At 40.4% G+C, this 13,439-nt stretch overlaps 1 protein-coding gene across 2 annotated transcripts in view; it reads right to left on the bottom strand.

Annotated features, from left to right (window-relative positions):
• Window positions 1-13,439, bottom strand: part of NT5C3A (5'-nucleotidase, cytosolic IIIA) — a 66,715-nt gene that overhangs the window by 28,446 nt on the left and 24,830 nt on the right. Inside the window, exon 1 of one of the 2 annotated variants that reach the window (XM_075828532.1) lies at window positions 8,237-8,375. The exons of the other annotated variant lie outside the window; for it this stretch is intronic. The gene's annotated coding sequence lies outside the window, so the exon portion shown is untranslated. Of the gene's footprint in view, window positions 1-8,236; window positions 8,376-13,439 lie in introns of those variants that run through there. 2 annotated transcript variants of the gene reach the window in all.

Genomic DNA, 13,439 nt, shown 5'->3' with positions numbered 1-13,439 from the left:
GTGGGTGGCCTTCTCGTCAAATTTGTAGTTGTTTTCATCGCAAAGTGGTAAATAAATTTTCGCCAACAACTTCTCAGATTTTTTTTTTTTAACAAGTTGTTTAATGTTGGGTTTTTTTTTCATTCCGCTTTAACAATTTAGACTATTCTGCCTGGATCATTACATAAAATGAAATTTAACCCCTTAATGACCGCCGATACGCCTTTTTACGGCGGTCATTAGTGGGCTTTATTCTAGAGCGCCGCTATTCTACGGCGCTGCTGTAGAATAAAGTAAACAGAGCAGGGAGTGTCAAATCTCCCTGCTCTCAGCTGCTAGAGGCAGCTGAGGGCTGGGGGCGTCCCTGCTCTGCCGGGTGAGATCGATATTAGTATCGATCTCACCCGTTTAACCCTTCAGATGCGGTGCACAATAGCGAGCACCGCATCTGAATGGTTTTGGAGAGAGGGAGGGAGCTGCCTCTCATCTCACTGACACCCGGCGATAAAATCGCCGAGTGTCTGTGTCTTCTATGGCAGCCGGGGGTCTAATAAAGACCCCCAGGTCTGCCTGGAGCGAATGCCTGCTAGATCATGCCGCAGGCATGACCTAGCAGATGCCTGTCCGTTTTAAACGGACAGGCAGTAATACACTGCAATACAAAAGTTTTGCAGTGTATTATAATAGCGATCGGAGGATAGTGAAGTCCCCTAGTGGGACAAGTAAAAAAGTTTAATAAAAAAAAAAAAGTGAAACAAAAAAAAATTAAAAACCCACTTTTTCCCCTTACAAACTGCTTTACTATTAAAAAAAACTACAATAAAGCAAAAAAGTTACACATATTTGGTATCGCCGCGTCCGTAACGACCCCGACTATAAATCTATAACATTATTTAACCCGCACTGTGAACGCCGTAAAAAATAAAATAAAAAAAAATGGAAAAATTGCTGTTTTCTGTTAATCCTGACTTAAAAAAAATTTGATAAAAAGTGATCAAAAAGTCGCATCTACTCTCAAATGGTACCAATAAAAACTGCAAGTCGTCCCGCAAAAAACAAGACCTTATACAGCTATGCCGACGCAATAATAAAAAAGTTACAGCTCTTCGAATGTGACAATGGAAAAATGTAAAAAATGGCTTGGACATTAGGGCCCAGAATGCAAGCAGGGGGAAGGGGTTAAAATCCATTTAAAATTCCAGCTTGTAATGCAACAAAGTAGGAAAAACACCAAATGGGATGAATACTTTTGCAAGTCACTGTATTTTTCAGTTCAGTGTCCGTTCCACCAGATTGGATCAGCCTTTGGCTTAGATCAGCATTCGGAAGAAGGCTAGAGAGTAAGCGGCTAGAGAGCCCGTCTGACGGAATGGACACCGCACTGAGCAGCTTGCTATGTATTAGAAAACATGAAAGCTGCAGAAGAGAAATGGTAAAACATTTTTAATAAACGCAACCAATTGCAAAAAATTTTTGTATTTTTAGCCTAAAATCAAGTGCCAAAGAAAAAGTTTAAAAGGTGTCCATACCTATTAAATGGTCATTTCAACAAACTTTGCATAAAACAATAGTGCAAGTCTATGAAGAGGGGAGGCAGCTGCTGGAGGGAGACAGAGGCAGTGATACACAAGGACGCTGCTTCAGCTTCTAGTAAGTGTTTTATCTTACCCCACTGCTGGATTCACAGCTATACTGCTCAGTACTGCTGTATAATGTCCTCTACGTTGCTTCTGAGGGTGTACTACAGAGAGATAGAACTCCTCTTTTCTTTGTGTGCGGTGTATGGGAGACATCATAGCAGTTAGTCTCTATTCCCTAGCTCAGGGAAAACGAATAATATGAGCATACAGAAAGCTGGTGAAAAATGCCATGTACAAATCATAGAATGACCAGAAATAATGTTATTCCTCATTGTACACACACAGCTTTCTCAAAAGACTCAACCTACAGGAACACGTCCTTTCCGGTATCTGAGCTATGTACCTCAGACATGTAAACACGGTTTCTGCACTGTATAAAACCTGTGGGTTCATTCAGCGATACACACTGCTGTCACATCACTCAGGCACTTGACATTAGAGAAGAAGCTGCTTGCACCTGCTACTTCTCAATAGGCTTGACATAACTGGATCTGTATTTAGAACTTCCAGGCTTATATAAAAGTTTACACACATTGGTCCTCTGCAAAATGTGTACTGTATGTGTATACACCTACAGCTCTGGTACCAAAACATCTGAGAGACGCTCAATGCACAACTGTTCAAGTATCTGCTTTAGAAGTATAGTTTGGTTATGGTGTATTGTAGAAGATTGCATCTGGTTCCAATTCCAGCCACTGTTATAGCATGTCATAATAGTGCAGATCTACTGCAAAATTGTAACACCTTTTTAAGCTTGCCACACGTTCGCGATTTCAGACTGCTGGTTTTCTAAATTATTTTTTTGTGCATGGTTGATCGGTGAACGTTGTTGCTCTGGAAGAAAATGCCTAAAGTTAAAACGTCACATCACCGATTTATCTCTGCCTTGATCTGTGGCCTTGTCTGGACTACTATTGATGGCATAAAGACTGCATCTAACAACGTTTCTGAGTTCTCATGCACACAACCATTGTTTTCCTCCGTGTACTACTCATTTTCTTTGCAGATAGCAAACTGAACCATTCCTTTCTAAGGGGTCATGCACACATCAGTTTTTGCGGATCAGTGTTTTTGTTTCACAAAATTATAGATCATGTCCTATTCCTGTCCGCGTTTGCTGTCCATCTTACCCATTCTAGTGTGGGAGTCCGCCAAAAAAAACAAAAAACAACGAACAGCACGCAGAAGCAAACTGAAACGGTCATGTGCACGGTGCCTAGGCCTGAAAAAAAGACGTATGTCCATTCAGCCTATTACTCTGCAATGTTCATCCAGAGAAAGGCAAAAGCCAATTATGATCCTCTTCGGGAATACATTTCTTCCCAACAATCAAAGTAAATCCTTGGATCAACGCTCCATTTCCAATTGTTAAAACCCGCAACAACAAAAAAGCAGCAAAAATTGGCATGCTGCGGAATTAAATTCTGTAGCGCAAGTCAATTAATTAATGTTTATGCTAAATCTCATCCACTTTGCGGTTACGGTTAATGCTGCGGAATTTCTGCACACAATTCCGTTGCGGAAATTCGACAGCATTTACTTTTACTTTTGATGGAATAGAACAACGGATCCATGAAAATAACGGAAGTGTGCATGGGCCCATTGAAATTAATGGTCAGGATGCTATCAGTGAAGAAAACGGATAGCACCCTGAAGGAAAAAACTGAAGTGGGCATGAGGCCTTATTAGATTTTCTCTGCTCTCTCCTGGCATTTTTACCAGGTTGTGCATTGCAGCTATAAATATTATCTATCTTTTATTAACGGATGTGGTCACTTAAACCATAGAATATTGTACCTTCAGAAGGATTCTTTAAAATTTTCTTGCGCTGATATTGCTGCGTTTTTTTAATTTTTCAACCTTGTTTAATTCTACAGAGCTGCACAGCTAAGGCTGGGTTAACATCTGCGCCAGGGCTCCGTTCCGATGGAACGTTGGAGCTTTCCGTCGGTAAGGAGCCCTGACTGACACAAACGTGAAACCATAGGTTTCCATCACCATGGATTTCAATGGTGACTGATCCAGTGCTAATGGTCTCTCTTTGTCTCAGTTGTGCAAGGGTTCTGTCGTTTTGCCGGAATCAATAGCGTAATCGACTGTGGTATAGATTCCGTCAAAATGACGGAACCCTTGCAAAACTGAGACAAAAACCAGAAACCATTAGCACGGTTCCGTCACCATTGAAATCCAATGGTGATGGAAACAGAAAGGCTCAGACAGAACGGGACCCTGGCGCAGATGTGAACGAAGCCTAACTAATTGTATTAACCCCTTGAGGATGCAGTTAATTTTTTTTCCATACCTTTAATTTTTTTGATAAGATAGCCGTATGTGTATGCTTGTTTTTTGCGGGACGATTTGTTTTTTTTAATGGTACCATTGTAAGGGTGCATATCATGCATCAAAAAAACTTTATTTTTTTGGTGGGGGAAGGGAAAAAAAACTGGCCTTTAGGTTTTTGGGCTATGTTTTTATGGCGTTTACAGTGTGGTATAAATTACATGTTAACTTTATTCTGTGAGTCTTTAGGATTATGGAGATGCCAAATTTATATTGTTCTTTTTATGTTTTACTACTTTTGTACAATAAAATGTAGTTAAAAATTTTTTTTTTTATGCCGTCAGAGCCTGTTATATGCAGTACAAGCTGTATTTTTCAATGGCACCAACGTACATATAATTCATTGATTAACTTTTTTAGAAGGGAATTGAACAAAAAAAATCTGCAATTCCACCATTTTGTATTTTGCGTTTTCAATTTACACCATTCATCGTATGGAATAAATAAGTTACCTCTTTATTTTATTTTTTATCACCGCAATTCTATCAACCCATAGATTAAACATATTTGGTATCACCACATTTCTAAAACCATAAGGCTATGTTCACACGGGGTCTTTTGCCGAGTTTTTTGACGCGGAAACCGCGTCGCAAAACTCGGCAGAAACGGCCCGAGAACGCCTCCCATTGATTTCAATGGGAGGCGTCGGCGTCTTTTTCCCGCGAGCAGTAAAACTGCCTCGCGGGAAAAAGAAGCGACATGCCCTATCTTCGGGCGCTTCCGCCTCCGACCTCCCATTGACTTCAATGGGAGGCAGGAGAAAGCGTGTTTTCTGCCCGCGGCGCTCAATGGCCGCGGGCGAAAAACGGCGCGATCATTGCTATTCACACGGAGTATTTTGGGGGAGGAATATCTGCCTCAAAATTCCGTTTGGAGCTTTGAGGCAGATATTCCTCCCCCAAAATACTCCGTGTGAACATAGCCTAACTATAATTTTTTCGTAGACAGTCGTGTGGTGGGCTTGCGGTTTGGTATAAACAACAACTTTACACTGCAGGTTGTTACGATTTACGGAAATACCAGATTTATGCCTTTTTTTCTCACTAGTTTTGGACAATAAAGCCCCATGCACACGACCGTAAAAACTCTCCATAATTGCAGGCCTTAATACAGTACGCAATTAAGGACCCATTCAGTTCTATTGGTGCGGACACCTTTCCATATCGCTACGGATGGGTGCCCGTGCCGTAGAAACGTTCAGAAAATGATGGAACATGTCCGTTTTTTTGCATATTACGGGCCGTGCTCCCATACTTTGTATAGGAGCACGGCCTGAAAATGCGGGCGGCCGTGCCCCCAATCGCAGGCCGTGATTACGGGCAGGGCCATGTGCATGGTGGCTCAGAGCAATATTTTTTAAAGTATTTGTTTTTGGGTCGCCATATTCTAAGAGCCATAGCTTTTATATATTTCTGCCGAAGTAGCTTTAGGAGAGCTTATTTTTTGTGGGATGACTTGTGGTTTTTATAGGTACCATTTTGGGGTACATCCAAGCTTTTGATTTCTGTTCATCTTGCCTTTGCTATTTATCGCATTTTTTCAAACAGCAAATCTGGCATTTGTTTATTTTATTTTTAACAACATTCCTCGTGCAAGCTTAATATAACAGTTTTATAGTACGGGTCTTTGCGGACACGACAATACCAATTATGTGTAGCTTTTTAATTTATTTTTTTAGTTTTTCATTAAAAAAAAAAGCACTTTGTAAGGATAAAGTGGGTCTTTAATTCTTTATAATTATTTTATACGTGGGATTTTATTTTATTAAACTATTTTTTCCTATTTTATAGTTTCACTCTGGGACTTTACTATGCGTTCATTTGATCACTTTTATAATACACTGCAATATTTCTGTATTGCAGCGTATTTTTGTCAGTGTAAAACTATTAGGCCCTGCCTTTGGCAAAGCCTGATAAGCATAAATTTAAGGCAGACCTGGGGGCCTGTGTTAGGCCACTGGCTGCCATAAAAACCATTGGCACCCCTCGGGGTGTTGAGGAGATGACAGATTGAGCCTCCTCCCTCCAAAACAAACTAGATGCTGTGGTTACTATTGACCGCGGCATCTAAGGACTTAAACGGGCGGGATCAAAGCTAACCTGAATCCCGTCCATTAAAGCAGGAGCCCAGCTGTCTTCTTTCGACAACCCTACACCTGCTCTAGCCGGCACAGGACATCTGTGCCGGGCTTCCGTCACAGTACTGCCTTTTCAAGGCGCTGTGGCATAAATTTCATTAAGGACTGCTGTGAAAAGAAGTATCGGCGGTCAGTAAGGAGTTCTTGTTACCACATTAAAAAGAGCCTTTGGATAAAATTCTAACAATACAGGTATTCTAAGCACTGCAGATAAAAGTATAATTTGGCCAATGATTTAAAGTGCTTTATTCAGGTACTACGTGTTGCGGCACCGGACCGGAGCCTTTATCGGGTACATGATAATGCACCTGTTGAAGGCTCTGGATTCGGAGCCGCAACGCATTGCACCTGAATAAAGCACTTTATATCATTGGCCACATTATATTTTTATCTGCAGCGCATAGAATACCTGCATTTTTACAATTTTATCCATATACGTTTACGGACGTACTGCAAGTCGAGCAGCAAAGTTGCAGTGGCACTCACCCACCTTTCACGTTCTTGTGTCTGACTGGCACAATTACCCCAGGTGAGTGTTGACCTAGCAGTTTGTCTCCTGTCTATACACCGTTCTCGCACAGTATTATACTATGGAGTGCCATGTTTTTTTCTATTAGTTTCCTACATTCCAAGAGACATAACTTTTTTTTTTTTTCCTGCGTGGATATCACCTTAATGTGCAATTGGTTTTTGTGCCATCCACTGAGTACCATTACGGTCAAACTCATTTAGGACGTAATGGTGCACCCATTGCTAAAAGGGGTTAATAAAGGAGGAACTTAAGTTTTATTGTCGATCTTTGCCTGTTTTGCTTGTTGGCCGTTGTGTGTGGTTTTTTTTTGTTTTGTTTTTTTGCAGCCCAACACTTGTATCTGTTATAGTCATTATTCTTGTTTACTGGATACGGTTGGTGAAGTATTTAAAGCTTGTACCTAAATATAAACCCAGTCAGTACAGCCAAGGATGAAGGCTTCTAAAGGATGCTGCAAACATTTCAGTACAGTGTGTCGCAAGGACCCACTGTCTATGGTTTTTAACCACTGATGAGCCTACTCATTCATTTTTGTATATTTTCCGGCGTGTTCATGGTTTTTAATTCTTTCTAATAAAAGTATATTTTATACCCACATTATTGACTTTCTGGTTCACATTACTCAGTTAAAGTCAACTTAATTTTGAATATGTATTTTGAGTATTGAACCATGTCCAATTGTGTTTTGGATCATATATAAATATATTAATACTATTAAATTAGTTTGTTGAAAAGTTAGCATATTTAAGGGAATCCTTATTACAACACTGCTCAATTGTTATTAATTGCATCCCAGAAAAACCCTGAACTATCAAGTCATGTCCCATCAGAACATACAATGAGTGAGATGTATTAGAACTGGTGCAAAGAAAGGTGAAATAGTTGCGAATAGCAACCAAGTCACTTGTTACATTTTCCATTGGACTTCTGAAAATAAGAGGTGGATTCTGACTTTGCACCAGTTTTGATACCCCTCTTATTCATCAGTCCAGTTTTGGTGACCATGTGCAAACTGAAACCTTCGTTTCTTAGTCTAAATCGACAGGAGTGTAAGGGTGTATTCATACGTTGTGGTCATATCATGTTTTCTTGCTGCAAGTTTGCAAAAATTCCCGCTGAATTCTAACTCCTCCACCAAAAACAAGGGTCCGACACCCGGACCTGTACTGATCAGCTGCTCCAGCTGCCTCCGGACGTTCATGCCAGAAGCAGATGGCTACGGTCACGGATTAGAGGTCGAGCTGCAGTACTTCCAGCTCTATTCCTATTCAAGTGAATAGTAACGGAGCTGCAGTTCTTCAGCACGGCCACTATGGGGTGTACAGAGCCATCTGCTTCCGGCTCCGTACGCTGCAGCCAGAGCAGCTGATCAGTGCGGGATCCAGATGTCCTGTGGATAGGTCATCAGTTGTCCGGTAGTGGACAACACCTTTAAGCATTTACATCAGAAAAATAAATTCTACCCATTTAAATTAAAAACAGGGAAGAAAACCCTTTCTTGGCTGATTTGAATTAAATACATCAAAAAGTTAAACCTCTTCATTGAAGGGAGTCTGTCACCAGAAGTTTGCAAAAAAGCAGCAGCACAGTAATATAGTGTAGCCTCACCAGAATGCAACGCGATTTTCATTTTCCAGCTGAGTGGCTCCGTTGCAGCGATAATCACTTTATTCTTTACATGCAAATGAGCTTTTTGGAGTAATGAGAGAGTCACTGCTGCTCCACCTTCTTTCCCCAGTCAAGCCTCCCTCCTTTGCCTGCCCCTGTCAATCAATGTAGGAGACGTGATCACACCCAGCCCCGCATTCTGCATGAGCGCGCCCGCACCTCTGCTTCCTAATTCATGCATCCGGGTATAGTGTGACGTAATCGGCGCATGTGCAGTACAGCCGATTAGACTGGTGAAACTTCAGTGATTGACTGATTGCACCGATTCGAAAGCAGAGGAGCGGGCGCGCAACAGGGGCAGGCGTGATCACATCTTCTACACTGCCCAGCCCGGCCAAGGAAGGAAGGGAGGGAGGAATGGACTGGGGATAGAAGTTCGAGCAGTTTGGAGCAACGGTGACTCCCTCGTTGCTCCAAAAAGCTCATTTGCATAGAAGGAATAAAGTTATTATCGCTGCCACTTAGCTGGAAAATGAAAACAGCATTAGATTTAGGGGAGGCTACACTATATACTGTTTGCGTTGCAAATTTCTGGTGACAAATGTCCTTTAAAGGATCTGTAAACCTTTAAAGTAATTTATTTAAATAAAATAAAGTATTATGTGATTTAATGCAACTTTTAAATAGGTTAATTTTTTTTTTTTTTTTAAAAAGCAGCTTTACTTTTTGACATACAGCTTGTGTGTCTCCCGTATATATAGAACTGTATCTTGACGTCAAAGCCTAATCAGTCAGTTCAGCAGGACTGACTGCTTCAGTAAACGCTGATGTGATAGCTAACAGATATATACTGCGTGTCAGACACGCAGGGCCAGCTTTCACCGAAGCAGTCAGTCCTGCTTACCTGACCAATTCAGTTTGATGGCAAAATACAGCTTCTATGTATACAGGACACACACAAGCTGTATGTCAAAAAGTAAAGCTTTTTATTTATATTACTTTTTAAATGCTGAATTAAACATAATACATTAAAAAAAAAAAAAAAAATTACTTCAAAAAGGTTTACATATCCTTAAAATAACAAATGAACATAATGTTTGTCAAGAACTCAAAGTTCATGAAAGGATATAAAGTACCCAAAAATAATTCTTGCTTTTATTATCACCTTCATGTTCTACAAGTAGAACATATAATCATCTGTATAAATGGATACATAAAACACAAATTGTAGACTAGAACCCCTATTCTGCAGGCCCTAGACCGCTGTCCTGGCTACTTCACACGTAATCCAGCACTAACTGGGACAGGTAGATGGAAGACAAAAGGGACAACTGAGCAAACAGATTTAAAAAAAAAAATAAAAAAATTGGATCTCCACCACTCCCAGTCTGTCACCAAAGAGAAACCACATGATGCTATTGGTAAAGCCTAACGTGTTCATTTTCAATGCTGTATATAGCAACAGAATGGCATGAAAGACGGCAAACAAATAGCAAACAGACCGGATTAATGAGAGATTATGCCGTTAAAACAAACCACGTTACCAACTGTAGCTGAAGGCTAACACCTAATGTTTTGGTCTAGCTTTCGATACGGTCATTGCTGCTATGTGCCAGTAAAGGTACATTTTTCTTTAATGGTTGTAATGAATGACAGCACAGCATGATCTCGCGAGATCACTCTGTGCTGTGTGCTTAAGTCCCACAGAAACGTTACCGAAGTGTCGGGAGTGTGAATAGACATCGCATCCTGGTTGGAGGCAATGTCTATTCACTCTCAAGACACTTTGGTAAAGTTAATGTGTGAGTAAGTGACAGCACAGCGTGAAACGAGATAAACATGAATGGAGAAGTATATGACACCGATTGGTCAGCGTCATATACTTCTCTTTACAACCCCCAGTTGGCTAAAAAGGTTAAAAAAACAAAAAGCATCCAGTTGTCTATTAAGAAACTAATTAGCATAAATCTAAAATTGTTCATAACTTGCCCAAAATGTATCGTTTTTCAAAATAAAAACCACGGTTATCTACATTACAGCGCCGATCAGATTATGTAGGAGATAGGGCACTTATAATCTGGTGACAGAGCCTCTTTAACGGTTAGCCATCATCATTCACATTAAGGCCTTATTTACACGAGCGTAGTTCACGTCCGTGATAAGTGTGTGAAAATCACGCACGTGGCACGGACCTATGCTAGTCAAAGGGGCCGTTCAGACAGTCCGTGTTTTGTCACGCAACGTGTGTTCGCTGCGTGAAACTCTCAGCATGTCCTATACTTTTGCGTTTTTCGCGCATCACGCACCCATTGAATTCAATGGGTGCATGAACACAACGCACGGCACACGGACGCACTTCCGTGTGCCGTGCGTGATTCGCGCAACAGTTGTTGAAGAAATTAAGGGAATAATAAAACTACCTCCTTCATTTCGGTTTATAAACATCAAAACCACATGTCATAACGATGCCATAGAAAGAAAAACAAAGCACAATAAACCCTATTCCCAACTACCAATAGAATGATTGAATTGAAAATAAGATAGAACCTTTAACCCCTTCAAGACCAAGCTATTTTTGGCCTTCAGGACCAGAGCCATTTTTTCAAATCTGACATGGGTCACTTTATGTGGTAATAACTCTGGAATGCTTTTACCTATCCAAGCGATGAGACTGTTTTCTCGTGACATATTGTACTTTAGGTTAGTGAAAAAATTTGGTCGATAAATTTATTGCTTATTTGTGAAAAACACCAAAATTTAGAGAAAATTTGAAGAAATTATGATTTTTCTAATTTTAAATGTATCTGCTTGTAAAACCGATAGTAATACCACACAAAATAGTTACTAATTAACATCTCCCATATGTCTACTTTATGCTTGCATCGTTTTTTGAACATCCTTTTATTTTTCTAGGACGTCACAAGGCTTAGAACTTTAGCAGCAATTTCTCATATTTTTAAAGAACATTTCAAAAGGCTATTTTTTTCAGGGACGAGTTCAGTTCTGAAGTGGTTTTGAGGGCCTTATATATTAGAAACCCCCATAAAACTTCACCCCTCAAAGTATTCAAAACAGCATTCAGAAAGTGTTTCAACCCTTTAGGCGTTTCACAGGCATTGAAGGAAAGTAGAGGTGAAATTTACAAATTTCATTTTTTTTTACAAAATTCATTTGTAATACATTTTTTTCTGTACCACAGAAGGTTTTACCTGAGAAACGCAACTCAATATTTATTGCCCAGATTCTGCAGTTTTTAGAAATGTCCCGCATGCGGCCCTAGTGCGCTAATGGACTGAAACATGCCTCAGAAGCAAAGGAGCACCTAGAGGATTTTGGGGCCTCCATTTTTTAGAATATATTTTAGGCACCATGTCAGGTTTGAAGAGGTCTTGTGGTGCCAAAACAGTGGAAACCCCCAAAAGTGACCCCACTTTTGAAACTACACCCGTCAGGGAATTTATCTAGGGGTAAAGTTAGCATTTTGACCCCACAGATTTTCTGCTAAATTTATTCGAATTAGTCTGTGAAAATGAAAATCTACTTTTATTGTGGAAAAACTTAGAATTTTCAAATTTTTGCAAGGAATAAAAGAGAAAAAGCACCCCAAAACTTGTAAAGCTACTTCTCCCGATTACGGAAATACCCCACATGTGGTAATAAACTGCTGCTTGGACCCACGGCAGTGCTCAGAAGGGAAGGAGAGCCATTTGGATTTGGGAGCACTGATTTTACTGGAATATTTTTCGGTGCCGTGTCGTGTTTGCAATGCCCTGGAGGGACCTAAACAGGGGAAACACCCCCAAAAGTGACTCAATTTTGGAAACTATGCCCCTCAAGGAATTTTTCTAGTGGTATAGTTGGCATTTTGACCCCACAGGTTTTTTGCTGAATTTATTAGAATTAGTCTGTGAAGATGAAAATAGACTTTTCTGAAAAAACATAGAATTTTCTAATTTTTATAAGGAATAAAGGAGAAAAAGCACCTCAACATTTGTAAAGCAATTTCTCCTGATTACGGCAATACCCCATATGTGGTAATAAACTGCTGTTTGGACCCACGGCAGGGCTCAGAGGGGACGGAGCACCATTTGGATTTTGCAGCTCAGATTTCGCTGAATTGGTTTCCGGGGGCCATGTCGCATTTGCAGAGTCCCTGAAGTACCAGTACAGTAGAAATTCCCCAGGTGTGATCCCATTTTGGAGACTATACCTATCAAAGAATTAAATTAGAGGTGTAGTGAGCATTTTGAGCCCTCAGGTGTTTTATAGATTTTATTAGAATTGGGGCGTGAAAATGAAAAAAATTTTATTTTCCAATAACCTATAGATTTAGCACATAATTTTTCATTTACACAAGCAATACAGGAGAAAAGACACCCCAAAATGTGTGACAAAATTTCTCCTGAATAGGGAAGTACCCCATATGTGGTTGTAAACTGCTATTTGGACATACAGCAAGAGTCTAAAGGGAAAAAGCGCAATTTCGTTTTTGGAGTGGAGATTTTACAAAATTTATTTTTTACTCCATGTTGCATTGCGCTGAGGTACCAGTACAGTGAAAACCCCTGAAAAGTGACCCCATTTGGGAAACTACACCCCTCAAGGAATTCATCTAGAAGTGTAGTGAGCATTTTAACCCCAAAGGTTTTGTAGAAATTAGTGCACAGTGGATGCTGCAGATTTAAAATTGCCATTTTCCACATATATGCTATTTCAGTGCCCAATGTGTTGTGCCCAGCTTGTACCACCGTAGACACACACCCCATAAATTATTGTTAAGGGGTTCTCCAGAGTACAGTAATACCCCATATGTGGTCATTAACTGCTGTTTGAGCACACTGCCAGGCCCAGAAGGAGCTCCATTTGGTTTTTGGAGCGCAGATTTTGCTTGGTAGTAGTTTTGTTTAGTATTTTACTGGTGTTTCAGCTTATAATATGGGGGCATATGTAAACTGGGCGGAGTGCATCAGGGTATATGTAAGCTGTGCAGAGTACATCAGGGTATATGTAAGCTGGGCGGAGTACATCAGGGTATATGTAATCTGGGCGGAGTACATCAGGGTATATGTAATCTGGGCGGAGTACATCAGGGTATATGTAATCTGGGCGGAGTACATCAGGGTATATGTAATCTGGGCGGAGTACATCAGGGTATATGTAATCTGGGCGGAGTACATCAGGGTATATGTAATCTGGGCGGAGT

The sequence above is a fragment of the Rhinoderma darwinii genome, chromosome 5, assembly GCF_050947455.1.
Source record: "Rhinoderma darwinii isolate aRhiDar2 chromosome 5, aRhiDar2.hap1, whole genome shotgun sequence".
In the NCBI taxonomy this organism is placed as follows: Eukaryota; Metazoa; Chordata; class Amphibia; order Anura; family Rhinodermatidae; genus Rhinoderma; species Rhinoderma darwinii.
Note: the sequence above shows the minus strand (reverse complement) of the source record. Positions and strands in the feature narration are given on the sequence as shown.